This window comes from Schistocerca nitens, chromosome 6 (genome assembly GCF_023898315.1).
Source record: "Schistocerca nitens isolate TAMUIC-IGC-003100 chromosome 6, iqSchNite1.1, whole genome shotgun sequence".
Classification (NCBI taxonomy): domain Eukaryota; kingdom Metazoa; phylum Arthropoda; class Insecta; order Orthoptera; family Acrididae; genus Schistocerca; species Schistocerca nitens.
In genome coordinates this window covers 480,661,947-480,674,544 of record NC_064619.1, presented here as the reverse complement: position 1 = coordinate 480,674,544, position 12,598 = coordinate 480,661,947, and positions in this window count along the sequence as shown.

Genomic DNA, 12,598 nt, shown 5'->3' with positions numbered 1-12,598 from the left:
TACATGAATGTCCACGGAAGTTCAGGAATACAGACACTATAAGTCACATAGGAATGAAAGAAAGAGAAAGTGCGTGGAAGCTAAGACGAAGTGGCTACATGAGAAATGTGAAGAAATCGAAAATAACGACTGTCCGCAAGAGTGGCTCAGCTTGTAGAAAAGTCAAAACAAGCTTCAGTGAAATTAAAGGCAGGAGCCGTAATACTAAGAGCCCAGTGGGAACTCCACTGTTAAATGCGTAGGAGAGAGTGGATAGGTGGAAAGAGATCATTGAAGGCATCTATGGCGGGGATAACTTGTCTGATGACATGATAGAAGAAGAAAGAGGCGTCGATACGGAAGATGTAGGAGAATCGGAATTTAAAAGAGCTTTGGAAGACTTAGATCAGATAAGGCAGAAGGAATACATAACGTTTCATCGGAATTTCTGAAACCGATGGAGGAAATGGCAACAAATAGACTATTGACGTTGGTGTGTGGAGCATATGACACTGGGGTTGTACTATCAGACGTTCGGGAAAAAATCATTCACACAATTCTAAAGAGAGCAACAGCCGACAAGTGCGAGAATTATCACACAGTCTCCTTAACAACTCACAACTCTGCTTAACAATTCCGTCATCGGAGTTACTGACAAGAATAATATACAGAAGGCTGCTAGATGACGATCAGTAAAAGCACCAGAGGAGTCTTCTAACGTTTCGGTTGATAATGGAAACCAGACTCGAGAAAAAGCAAGACACGTTCATAGGATTTGTCTACCTGGAAATAATGTTCGACAATGGAAAATGGTGCAAGAGGTTCGAAATTCTGAGTAAGTGTGCGGTAAGCTATAGGGAAAAACGGGTAATATGCAGTATGGACAAGAACCAAGAGGGTCAATAAGACCGGAAGACCAAGAACGAAGTGCTTAGATTAAAAAAGGTGTAAGAGAGTGATGTAACCTTTCGTTCCTATTGTTCAAATGATACTTCGACGAAGTAATGACCGACCTGAAAGGAAGATTCAACAGAGGGATGAAAATTCAAGTGAAAAGGACGTCAATGATAAGATTCGTTGATGACACTGCTATCGTAAGTGAAAGTAAAGAACAATTACCAGATATGCTGAATGGAATGAACAGTGTAATGAGTGCAGGATATGAAGTGAGAGTAAATGGAAGAAAGATGAAAATAATGAGAAGTAGCAGAAATAAGAACAGCGAAAAACTTAACGTCGTAATTGGTGATCACGAAGTACATGAAGTTGAAGAACTCTGCTATCTAGACAGCAAAATAATCCGTGACGGACACATGAAGGAGGACATGAAAAGCAGACTAAAACTGGCAAAAACAGCGTACCTGGCCAAGAGAAGTCTACTAATATCAAACACGGGTCTTAATCTGAGTAATAAATTTATGAGAATGTACGTTTGGAGCACAGTTTTGTTTGGTACCGAAACATGGACTCCAGGAAAACCGGAACACGAAATAATCGAAGTATTTAAGACGTTGCGCTACAGAAGAATGTAGAAAAGTATGTCTTTTTTAGAAGGTGTCTTCCTTTTCTTCCTCACTCCTCTCCTAATTAAAATATTTTAGTCTCTTTTTACTCTCTTTCTCCTCTCAAATCCGAGGCACCATCTCTTTTAACAGACTTTCACACCTTCCGTTACAGTCTTCCCACAACCGCTTCTGATTCCCTCATCTCAATCTATGTTTCTTTCCACGCATCAAAGCACTGACTTCTAAGTCTCTGAGACGAGCTCCTGATTATTTGTAAGTAATACCCGGTGCTATATCGCCATCAACAACATGTTAATTAGGAATCTTAATTGTCAAGTTTCTAAAAATTTTCCGTTCATATTTTATGTTTTACCTCTCTTCTTTTCACTAAGCTAAAAACAGTAAAGCAACGTAGATTGGACGACGTCACTGCACTCCTCGAAGGACTGGCTGAGACCCAGTGATGTTTGGTTTTGTGCTTACATTGTTCCACCGAACATAGCCTAGTTTGGTTGCTGTTTTCTTTCGAGCAAAGTTTTCGTTTGTAGACAATATCTAAGTCCAATAAAAGTTATAACCTGTTCTTGAACTGGGTATATGAGTTTGGTAATGGTGCAGCAGTTACGTCGTAGCCCACATCTCACTGTATTCGAAACGATGCTGCAATTTTCTATTTTTTTTTTCACTCAAAAAGTCCCACTGACCTAAAAATATGAATAAAATTGTAAAAAGTTGACCGCTATATCCGTTTCTAAATATGAAATTGGTGTAGTAAGCAAGTGACTGCAAGGATCAAGGCCATGAAAAAATTTTCCTTTTGAGTATTGCAATTTTCTGAGTTGATACGCATATTCACAGTGTGCAGATAGTGTAAAAGAGGAAATTAAAGTGTCATTAATGGGAAGAATGCTCAATTTATTTCACTCTCAGGAGCACTAGCGAGCATTACCTTTTATGACACTGTTGACACTTACAGGATCAAAGTGCGAAACTGTCGCACAAAGGTAACGGTTTAGCAAATTTGAAGTATTAACATATACGTAATTCACTTGTTTGCACGCGACGAGTGGGTTGGACGTAATGGGACCTGGGGATTGCTAACGCATTTCAATTATTTTGCAAATTTGTACAAGTGACGTTTGACACACAACATTAAAGTGTAATTGTGGGGGTCAACGGAACGCAATTGAGTGGCCCTACAAAAACACTGAACGTTCACCGCCCACGCTTTTCCCCTACCTGTTGGTGTCTGGCTAGCTGCAGCCTACAGCTAATAATAAACATCACAAACAGTAATGAGTTCATTAACGAAAATAATTTTCGTCAGCTGTGTGGGAGTGTAAATTAGTAGTGGAAGCGCCCGGTTAACTAGAAGGCAAAAGTGTTATAGAAAAGTTTAATTAACGTTGTCATACAATATTTCACACTCTGGAAACTGATTACACCTGTAGATTTTCTGAAATGGCGTTTGTCACTTTTACTAGCTGCTCGTATAGGCTTATGCGACTAACAAAGAGAACAAATCTTTTGTGTAATATTCGAGGATATGTAAACTCGCATTGGCTTATCAGTTTTACGATTGTCTGAGGTTCTTTGATAGATTTGATCGTTCGGAGACACTGATTCATTCTGAGTTATGAGAATAGTGAATGGGATGACGCCACGTGCAATGGATATTGTGGAGAACCATATTTATCCCGATGATATCATGACTAATGTCAGGGACCTTCCGTCAGTAGGTTTGCTCTCTGCAGGAGTCATCATTTCGGTTTCCCAAGGCTTTGTGAGTTCGGCTTCTCTAACTTCGGGAGAGACAACTCTCCGAACTTCGCAGCACTGCCATCTGAGTTCAGCCCAGAATTCAATGACTGCATCGCGGATGATTCTGAACTTACGAAAGTAACGAACCAGTATTTGATTTAAAGGCCTCTTCTAAATAACGACCTCCCAGTTCCCTGGATTACATGTGTACTCCACGACTACCAGTGTGGAGAAACATTTCCACCGACACTAACTGAAATATATGTTAATCACGGCAATACCCCGTTAGCACAAGTTAAGGTAACTGTAGTAATCAAATCAAAGCCTTCGTATCTTAATATTTTAACAAAATTTAGGAAATAACCTAAGCTGCTAATGAGTTTTTTGTGACACATTCTGGTAAGTAGTGCAATCGAACTTTATTTCACATCCATTACAGGTATTTGCTGTTAACTGTACGTATAATCTCACGTCACATTTCCTTATACTTGCCGGCCGCGGTGGTCTCGCGGTTCTAGGCGCGCAGTCCGGAACCGTGCGACCGCTACGGTCGCAGGTTCGAATCCTGCCTCGGGCATGGATGTGTGTGATGTCCTTAGGTTAGTTAGGTTTCAGTAGTTCTAAGATCTAGGGGACTGATGACCACAGCAGTTGAGTCCCATAGTGCTCAGAGCCATTTGAACCATTGGAACCCTATACTTACGTGAAAATTAGCGACGTTCTCCTTTTTATGCCATTAAAATCAACAAAAACAAAGACGGATGAATTTTTTACAAATATGAACGTATTTTGTTCCCTGAAGGCTATTTTTGAAGGCGTCAGTCATATATAACAGCACATTACACAGGGTGAGCCCGCTCTCCAGCGATAAGATTTCGATGGGTTCTCATAAAATTTTTTGAGTGTTCTGGAGTGAAGCGTCCGTGGTCTCCGATGGATGGTAACATAGTAATAATTTAATCATGATTTATTCGGTTTCTCATGCCAGTTACCTTTGTTCATGAGGAAAATATCACAGATTAGTGAAAAAGCCTGTAATATGCAATCACCAAAAACTGAATGCTACAATTCTCTGACGAAACTCGTACAAATTTATCACAGTGGTGGCCGTTGCTGCGGTAACAGCTCACAGTGGGACAGTACGAACGTCCGCCACCGAAATGATTCATACTGACAGGATGTCTAGAGCACAACAAAGGCTTCAACATACGTAAACAGGAAGGCACAACTCTCAACCGTTTTCGAGAAAAATCGAGTAAGAAAACTTTTGGCGTGCTTATATAATTTCTGTGATCGATACTTATCAATAATTCTGTCCCTGGGACCGGTGATGACACGAACGTTTCTCCTCGTTGTACCATCTAAGCCACTTTTACGTCGAACTTAACTATGTTCGACCCAACGTACTGCAACGCATCATACGACGACGTGAGATGTTTATCGCGTCCTCGAAAGAGATCGACACACGAACGGTCATTTGCTTACAGGTGACACAATCAAGTCTTCACCAGATCAACATAGCAGACTCACCCAATTTCACCACCTGGTTCGACAGATGGCTCACTTTCTCAGAGGGGCGCCGGTAGATATCCATCCACAGGCCATCCTTTTCCAGGACGACACCTAATACCCTCGTAAGAAAGCCAGCGCAATGACGTGGATTAAAATGCACACGGTTCATTAGCTACGCTGAAGCGCTAAAGAAACTGATATTCATCCGTGTTCATATATAGAATTATGTAAACAAGCAGAATACGGCGCTGCGGTCGGCAACGCCTGTATAAGACAACAAGTGTCTGGCGCAATTATTAGATCGGTTACTGCTGCTACAATGGAAAGTAATCAAGTTCTAAGTGAGTTTGAACGTGGTGGTATAGTCAGCGCACGAGCGATGGGACACAGCATCTCCCAGGTACCGATGAAGTGGGAATTTTCCCGTGTGACCATTTCACAAGTGGACAGTGAGTATCAGGAATCCGGTAAAACATCAAATCTCCGACATCTCTGAGGCCGGAAAAAGATCCTGCAAGAATGAGAACAACGAAGATTCAAGGGAGCCGTTCAACGTGACAAAAGACCATCCCTTCCGCAAATTGCTGCAGATTTCAATGCTGCGGCATCAACAAGTATCAGCGTGCGATCATTCAACAAAACATCATCGATATGGGCTTTCGGAGGCGAAGGCCCACTCGTGAACCCTTGATGACTGCGCAATACAAATATTTACGCCTCGCCTGACATTGGACTGTTGATGACTGGAAACATGTTGCCTGATCGGATGAGTCTCGTTTCAAATTGTATCGAGCGGATGGTCGTGTACGGGTATGGAGACAACCTCAAGAATACATGGACCCTGCATGTCAGTAGGGGACTCTGCAAGATGGTGGAGGCTCTTTAATGGTGTGAGGCGTGTGTTCTTGGAGTGATATGGGACCCCAGATTCACCTACATACGACTCTGACAGGTGACACGTAGGTAAGCATCCTGTCTGATCACTTGCATCCAGTCATGTCCATCGTGCATTCCGACTGACTTGGACAATCCTAACAGGACAATGCGACACGCCACACTTGTAGAATTGCTACAGAGTGGGCAATGGTATACTTTTCTGAATTTAAACACTACCACTGACCATCATACATTTCAGAAATCGACATTATTGAGTATATCTGGGATGCCTTGCAAGGTGCTGCTCAGAAGAGATCTCCACCCCCTCGTATTCTTATCGATTTATGGATAGTCCTGCAGGAGTCATGGTGTCTGCTCCCTCCACCACTACTTCAGACATTAGTCGAATCCAAGCCACGTCGTGTTGCGGCACTTTTGCGTGCTCGCTGGGGCCCCACACGATATTAGGCACGTGAACCAGTTTCTTTCGCTCTTCACTATATTTCGGAATGATACCAAAGACTTCTTGCACTTCTGGAGTTACTTGCTCTAAGCATACCAAAATTATATGCACCCGCAAGTACCAGTGGTTCTTATCACATGACCTAGACAATGGTATGAGAATTTCGTATCAAATTACCTGGACAATGCTTTCCACAACGCTTTGTGGAGACGGAATCTCCTCAGTAGAAGAGACACCCGTTCAGTTGCGGGTGCGGGGGACCTCGTGGCCAGGCCTCGAGCTACGACACCTACCTTCTCTGCCCCTCTAACCCACAGCAACCATTATTCAACAGAAGTGATGTTGTCATACTCATTTACCTTTTCAACAAATTTTTTACTTTGTTTTATGAATTTTTTCTCAGTTAAAGCTTCAAATTCTATACATATTACACCTCCACAGTTAGGTATCTTGTATATTTTCATGTTATTGTTACGTTTTTCTAAATATTAAGACATGACATGAGATCTCTTACATACTTAAACGACCACTGTTTCGCTCATGACACAAATGAAGCCGATGGAAAATAATAGCAGAAAAATCGAGTAAGCAAATAATTCCATAAGCAAGAGGTAACTGGATCAAATTCCCCTGGCGGTATTTTTCTTCATTCTCACGTGATTCTAACTACAGGTTATTTAATATACACTTATTATTTTCATAATCTTTAGCCTGAAAAAAGGGGAAAACAGCTTTTTCATAAGGAGGTTGATTATAAAGAAAAGGATATATGAGAACTTCCAGATAAATCAGCACATTTATTATTGTTACATTATTGTATCTACATTTGTGACAATATGTATAATCCAAGGAGTGCTCTAAGAACCAGGATGATACTGATCGGAGGAACAAGGCGAACAATAATCGTTACTACGTAAAATAACTCCAAATTTTTCGATGTGCATGGTTTTCTTAATGTGTCTGTCGTAAAAGAAACTTGGTTTACATTCATTAATGGTTCTCCGTCAACACAATTTCGCGGCGTACCACGCTTATCGGAGCATATCATCGAAATGGAGCAGACAACTGATGGAGTACGATTGACTGAGTTTTTATGCGACCTTCTACAGACGCCATCTCTGTGTTCTGTTCGATGATGTACGCATAATTTTTTACCCTTTTTTATAACCTTCGCCTGGCTGTAAAAATAAACGTCGCTGGCGGCACCAGCAGAGTATATTTAGGAGGAGTTACTTTAACAGTGCACGTTGGCAGACCCTCTGCATAAAAAATTCCGTTGTACAAACCCGTTTTCCCATACCCGTTAATCGAGTAGCACACAAAATAGTCTCTCACGTATAGATACCGGGAAAACGGACTCATAGTGAGTTGGAAAGTACCTGCTGGAATAATGGAAACTACTTCCAAATTTTTAGAGAAAAATCCGATTCTTCAAGTTAAAGATTATGAAAATAATAATAAATTTATCAGGTAACGATTATTTGGCCAGTCTTAACAAATATATGCTCGGAATTACGTCGGAAAGAGAAAAAAGTGTACCGGCTGTGAAATTCGAACCAGAGGTCTCGCACTTCCGAGATAAGTACTTACTTGCTCATCTGCGGAGTCCTTGAAAACTGGCAACCATACAAGTATATAAGCACCCCTAAAAGTTTCAAATACGAGTTTCTTGAAAACGGTTGAGGGTTGCCCTCCCTGTTTACACATGTTAAAGTCCTAATCGGGCCCCAGTCAGTATAAATCAAATCGTTAGGGCAGAAGTACGAGGTTTGGAACTTAGTGCCAACTATTTATTCACAACCGATACAAAAGAGTTACATGTTTGCACCTGTTACTGTCCTTCAAAGTAGTCACCAGCGTTGTGTTGAACCCGTTTCCAGCGATGTGGAAGGCGTAGTATAACATTAGCAGAGCCTGTTCTGTTGATGGTGCAAATGGAGCTGTCGAATCTCTGGAACAGTTCTGAAGCGAATGCCACGAAGTGGTTCCTTCATCTTCGGAATCAAATCAAAGTCACAAGGACTTAAGTACGGGAAGTATGGTGGATGGTACAGTACTTCCCAGTCCCATCGACCGAACAGATCAGCCACAGCTTGCGCTGTATGCGCCGGCGCATTGTCGTGCAAAATGATGGGTGGGTTGCGCAGAAAGTGTCACCGCTTCTTGCGCAAAGCTGATCTCAGGTGATGCTCCAAAAACGAACAGTAATATTGTGCATTGACAGTCTGTCGTGGAGGAACGTAATGCGTTAGGATAACACCATCACAGTCGTACACGAGAATCACCATAACTATAGACCGCTCCATTCGCACTATCAACAGAACAGGTTCAGCTAACGGTATACTACGCCTTCCACATCGCTGGCAACGGATTCTACACAACTTTGATGACTACTTAGATGGACAGTAACAGGTGCAAACAAGAAACTCTTTTGTATCGATTGTTAAAAAATAGTCGCCACTATTTAAGTTGAAACCCTCGTACATACGATTCCCTCGAGATCTTATCGTCGTTTTATCACTCGTCTCTGCATTCATTTTGCCTCCGCATGAGGTGCCTCTTGTAACCTTCACCCTCCTTCTGGTATGTAAACCACGTGTACAGATAATGGAATTTTCACTCTGCAGTGGAGTGTGCGCTGATATGAAACTTTCTGGCAGATTAAGATTGCCTTTCGCGGGCAAGTGCTCTACCGTCAGAGCTACCCAAGCACGTCTAACGCCCACTCCTCACAGCCTTAATTCCGCCAATACCTCGTCTTGCCCGTGAAAGGTAAAGGTTCCGAGTTCGAGCCTCGGTCCGGCACACAGTTTTAATCTGCTGGAAGTTTCACGTTTCTACAGTTCAGAAAAAGCAACTGTTTATTAACCCACAAACTTTATTTAAGTGATATTCAGTGCTAGATTTGTGATAGATAAGTGAACATGTGTGAGTGCAGGCAGAGATACTTAACTTCTGATTTCTACTTATCGTTATGCGCTCGTTCCTCTGTATAGTAGGTATATTCTGCTTTTCTCGAGGTCCTAAGCTTGCAGGCTGTCAATATGTGCCATGAAATAAATACATAAATGCAGGTGATTTATCTTCTTCACTTTTAATACGTTTAAAACACAAAACACTCCCCTTTTTCAAATAATGGATGATGAATAACCATGGATTCTCTACTTTCAAGTTTCATACGTAGTGGAAGCTGGGCGAATAGCCCATCAAACAACATACATTCACACTACCAACGGCATATAGGATGCAAAGATGACAGCGTGCAACTATCGATTGTTACAGTCTGTTGCAAGTTGCGCTTTTATGTTGCTAGTAAATTTACAAATGCTGTTACGGAAATAAAACAAAAACATTTTAATTAATCATCTGTAACATTTATTACCTATAAAAGAAATTACGACATTTACATCAAGAAAATTCTGCAAATTAGAATTTGTGCAGCTTTAATGCTAATATTATATTCGTTTTGATAGCAACTATAGGCACACATATTGCTTCAGCGAAACTGTGATGTTATTAATTGTGTTTTATATATTGTATATTCAAGCTTTATCGATTACTACAATATGTGATAGAATGAAGTTCGCCTGACTAGTTCCATTACACAACCCCCTAGAATTTTGTAAGCATGCAAATGCGAACAAAATTCTGATATCATAGAAAATTACTACTTCAGCGTTTAGATTTAAACCAAACATATACTCAATTTTCTGCAAAGTAATTGCTGAAAAATGGTTCAAATGGCTCTGAGCAATATGCGACTTAACTTCTGAGGTCATCAGTCGCCGAGAACTTTGAATTAATTAAATCTAACTAACCTAAGGACATCACACACATCCATGTCCGAGGCAGGATTTGAACCTGCGACCAGAGCGGTCGCTCGGCTCCAGATTGTAGAGCCGCACGGCCACTCCGGCCGCCGCTGATATATAAGAACATGTAAATAAATATAGAAGAATGTGGGATACAAATTCTGCTGATTTCCCTATTTCTATATAGCTCTGCTTCCCTGCTGTCACTCGTATTAAATATTTCAGTAATAAATCAAATAAGAGCAAGAAATAACAAAGTTTAAAGTTTATAAAAAACTGCACGAAACATGAATGAATAACAACAGCCTTCTATGTTTCACGCTACATGAGTACATTAATAAACATAGCCAAAATCTCTCAGTACTTACATTAGCAGAAGCAATCTGCCTTGATTTTAGTTGTGTTGTTGACAACAATGGTTGAAAACAGGATAATAACAATTTTTACAATTAGATCATATCACAAATTTTATTTTTGTTTTCTCATCAAACATTTTATAGGAGGTATGTGTGAAAAGTATTCTTTCCAAATAACATAAGTCTGTTGCTCCTCATCACAGATCCATACACTCTTTACTGCTTTTAATAGTGTTCTGATTTAGTCTTTAACTTCTTTTCACTTGATTTGATGTCTTCTGTTTGATACGCTCCTTTTGGACACTTTTCTTTACATTCACAATTGTGGACAGAGTCTACAAAATATTACGTTGGATTAACTACTGATTATATTACTAGTACAACAAAAAAAAGGAGTTTCAGTTGTTAATTAGAGGGAAATAAATCTTTTTTTATAACTGACAGAGTAGCCAGAAAGAACAGGTCAGAGACTAGAAGTTTATAAGACATGATCAGTTGCACAAATCACAAATCTAAATCAAATTGTTTTGAGAAATATATTGGAATTAACCATGTGTACCGAGAAACGCTAGAGATCACTGATAGTTAATATCATCATGTTGAACATACAGTCAGGCATATTAATATTACAGTGTCCACTACACATTTATCAGTGACAACACTGACTACCAACTCAGACCCATCTCTACAAAGATGTAAACGATTTTTCATGATGTTTATCTTATACAAATATATATGAATTAATTGACAATATTTTTCAGTGAATGCAAGACATTAAATTGTTATAGCTGAAATTAATCATCAAAAGTGATCCTGATTTCCAAGAAAACTCTTTTAAATCTACATATTTATAAAACTTTCTAACTTCGTTGGTATTCTACTCATTGGCAAGAAAGACAACAAATATATGTATGAAAATTCACACATAGTATAACGGAATGTGGTACATCATCTAAAACTGCAAATGCTACATCCTTAGCAATTTTATGCAAAGGCTGTATTCCAGCAAGGTTCATTACGCATCATGTTGTAAACACACTTAAATTAGTAGTTATGAATAAAAGAACCATTGAACAGTAACCTTAATACTGTTAAGACAGATGCTCATAAGGTAAACTAAAATAATGACGTTGCTTTTGCTGAAAGTTTCAGTTGCACTTACATTCTAATTGCTCGTAATTTTTGATCAAAATACCTTTGAACAGCTATTAATTTTGCACTAATGTCCGTTTCCACATTTTCAATGTGAGTTTCGAAATTCAGGACAACGTTTTTAGTATATTCGCGAAAGCTGTTTTGTTCTCTTTTCTAGCAGTAACAGTCACGTCTTTGGCCTCATTCAGTTCGCTACCAAAATTATTTTCAGTTTCTCCCAATATCGTTTCTACTGCGGTGACTAGTTTCGAAGATGCTGATTTTATTGCTGAGCTCATGTTCTTCACTGTACAGTCCTTCCTTTTACAGCCCCTCATTGGAAATTTTTGTTTCAAGATAGATTTTAAAGCATCTAACGTTTCATCATTTGCCTTTGTCCTCGCTTATAACTTCTCATCCATGTGTATTGAAGCCTGGTTAATATTCTCTCCCAATGCATTCTTTTTTTTCCATCGCATTCAAATTCTTTTCCATTGCTTGTCAAATATTATCATTTCGTACCAAAAGCTGTCATACTCCAACTAATAAATTTCAGCTGTTGGTAACCGACTTGATGTTGGATCAGAAATTTAGTTTTCCATTTCTATAATAGTTTTTGAGTCCCCCCCTTCCCCTTTTCGACACTTCATCACTATCCCCCACTGTTTCGGATTCAAGTTCAGGTTCTACCATAGTCATACGACAGTCGTGTTTACTAACAGATTTTTCTCACGCAAAAAAAAAGAAAATTTGAAAAAAGAAAAGATTTTCATTTGTTAATTAGCTTTTCCGTGACCATCCTCTCCCAATGACGATAACAGTCACACCTACTTTCCAGTAACTTTGCTTGAGGTCACGATGTGCTGATTTTTCCTTAATTTGGAGTCACTATTTCTCCACGTGTTTAAAATAGTACTTTTGATGCAGCAACATGTACAACATTTGAGCCCATATTTACATGTTTATTTCCATCCCAGACAAGCCCCCATTTCTAACCTCTACCGCCCTTCTGGTGTGTAAAACACGAGTATACGATTCAAAGGAAGCAACTGTTCATTAATATACAAATTTCACTGAAGTGATATTCAGTGTCTAGTTTGGGATATATAAGTGCATATACGTTAGTAAAGGTAGAATTATTAACTTTTGACAAATTTTAACTCATTTCTTCTCCTTCCATCATTATCATACATGTTCTTA